Source organism: Dipteris shenzhenensis, chromosome 2, assembly GCF_047967505.1.
Source record: "Dipteris shenzhenensis isolate YYH24624 ecotype China chromosome 2, Dip_SZ_1.0, whole genome shotgun sequence".
Taxonomy (NCBI): Eukaryota; Viridiplantae; Streptophyta; class Polypodiopsida; order Gleicheniales; family Dipteridaceae; genus Dipteris; species Dipteris shenzhenensis.
In genome coordinates this window covers 47725039-47727765 of record NC_141597.1, presented here as the reverse complement: position 1 = coordinate 47727765, position 2727 = coordinate 47725039, and positions in this window count along the sequence as shown.

Here is a 2727-nt window from a genome sequence, read left to right as displayed (position 1 = left end):
GAGGGAGGGAGGTAGAGAGGGTAAGAGAGAGAGAGAGACAGAGACAGAGACAGAGAGAGATAGAGAGAGAGAATGATAAATCCTAGGTAGAGAGAGAAGAGAGAGAGAGAGAGAGAGAGAAAATTACAAATCCTAGAGAGAGATCAAGAGAGAGAATAATAAATCTCTAGAGAGAGAGAGAGAGAAATAATTACAAATTCTAGGGAGAGAGAATGATAAATCCTAGCGGCCATGGGAGGGAGAGAAAGAGAGACTTAAGATAAACTAAGAGAGAGAATGAGTGGGATGAGGACAGAGAGGGAAACACAAGAGTTGTAAGAGAGAGAGAGAGAGAGAGAGAGAGAGAAAGTTCAGAGGAAAGAGAGAGTTTTATATATTTACATGTTTTATATTATACTTTTAAAAAATTATAAAAGAGTGAATTTATGGTTTGTTTTGAAGGTGAGATAATATTTTTATATATATTCATCTTTTAAATTGAAAAATGTTAACTTTTCTTTAGATATTTGTTCTTCATTTCTCTCACATGCAGGTTTAGCCTCTACATCAAAACCCCTTCTTTTGCATATTTAAGCCTCTTAAACCCTAGCACATTAAAATGAACACAGAAAAAGAAATTATTTATTAATTTTCTTTGCTTCGACGGTTGGTTTAGCATAGTTTAGCATATATTAGATTGCCTTAGAGGAGAGACAATTCTCCAAGTTGCCAATCGAAGCCATGCTCAAATTTTTCTAACTAGTTCCTAATCGTTGTCAGTCCCTTTGCTCACATGCAGTTTCACACTCATAACATGCTATTGAATAAGACCTTTTACCATTTACCAAGAAGTTTATCAGTGGGCAGATTGCATGAGCAGATAGTAGATATCAGTGAACAAATTACATATATCAGTGGACAGATTACATGTCATGGGGCATATTGGAGCTTGATGATTATAGTAGTAATTTTGTTTCATTGTAAATCTTTATTGGTTATTTTTATTGCATTTGTACAAATATTTAAGCTCATTTATTGTCATAAAAAACCTTGTAAATCCTTCTAGGCTATTATTTACATTTATTGCCATATGAAGTGTCTTGTAATAAACCCGACCATCCTGACCTTTCACTATTTAACGAGTATTAGTGGGCTGCATAAGTGGATATCAGTGGAATAGTTTTTAGTGGGTGCATTGTCGATCAGTTGGGTATCAGTGCACAGATATCAATGGATGGATAGATTACATGTCATCACAAAGATTGAAGCTTTATCACTAGAGGGTAAATCAATGGATGGGCAGATTACATGTCATCACATTGTAAAGCTTTATTGGCTAATTTTCTTACATTTGTACAAATATTTAAGCCTTGTAAAGCCTTCTAGGCTATTTCCCACATTTATTGCTATAAAATACTTTGTAAAGCCTTCTCCACTACTGGTCACATTTATTGCCATATGAAGCCTTGTAAAGCCTTTTGGGCTATTTCCCACATTTATTGTATCAAGCATTGTATATTGTACTTTACTTGTATGTATCTAAATTCTTCATTATCTTTTCTTGTAGGATTATGGAGCAATCAACTAATGTGAATGACTCTGAGATTAGAGCATGGGTCTCTGATGTCACTTTGAATTTGAAAGGAAAGGAATATAGCCCCAATGGTTTTGGTAGATGGACTCGATATCACATTGGCTGAAGAGCTTGGTTTCTTCATCAAAAGGAAAAGAGACTCTTTCTACTTATGTCAAAAAGGGAGTTCAATGATGTTGACAATCCATGGGATGCTACATTCTTCAAAAAAGATATGACTTTAAGCCTTGTAGTAGGCATAATGATGGAGCCAAAAGAGACTTTTATCGATATTTTCACAAAGAGTTCAGATCTTGAAGTTGGCAGTCTTCATTTTGTTGTGTAAAGGAGAGACTCAAAGACCTTTGTGATGCCTCCTCCTCAACCATCAAAGTTTCCAGAGCTGCAAAGTGCATTGGAGGCTCTTGCATATACTTGGGAGCAATTTCCTACTGTGGTGGCAAAACGGATGCATGCAAAGATTATGTTTGAGTACTTTCAGGATGCACAATATGCTCCTCAGATTCAAGGATCTTCACATGAAGGAGATCAAGCACAGACTTCGATGCAGGGGCAAGAAGAACATGCACACTGTCACAAACGTGTAGAACATGAGCACGAAATTCTAGAGCAAGAAATGGTGGATGTCACTAAGGATGATGAAACACAAGCCTTGAGTGCACGAGAATTTAAAAAAATTGAAGATGAAGGTCAATCCACTGCACTTATGCTAGAAGCTCTTGCTAGCAAACCACGACGGGAAATGCAAAAGGCTAGTAATATAAGAGCCACAGTTCCAAGCAGTAAAAAAAGGCATCGTCCCATTGTAGAGAAAGATCATGTGGATGAAAAACAGTTAAAAGAAGAGAAAGATGAAGAAGACTCAGAACCCGAGGCTGAAGATGATCAGGATGAACTCACATCAATCAAAAATCTCAATCTGCATCTTAATGAAGCAGTAACAGATGATGATGTGGGATATATCTGGGGTCAAAGGATGTGGTTTGTGAATGCCAAAGATGTGGAAGCTGCAACTGTCTTTACTAATAGCCGAAACCTTGATATATCCTATGCACTACAAATATACGAGGCTTTTAGAGATGGAAAGAAACCTGTGGCAAGCAACGTGGTCCTACGTCCAATAATGTTTTGTCTAATCAAAAATAGCTTTTTGG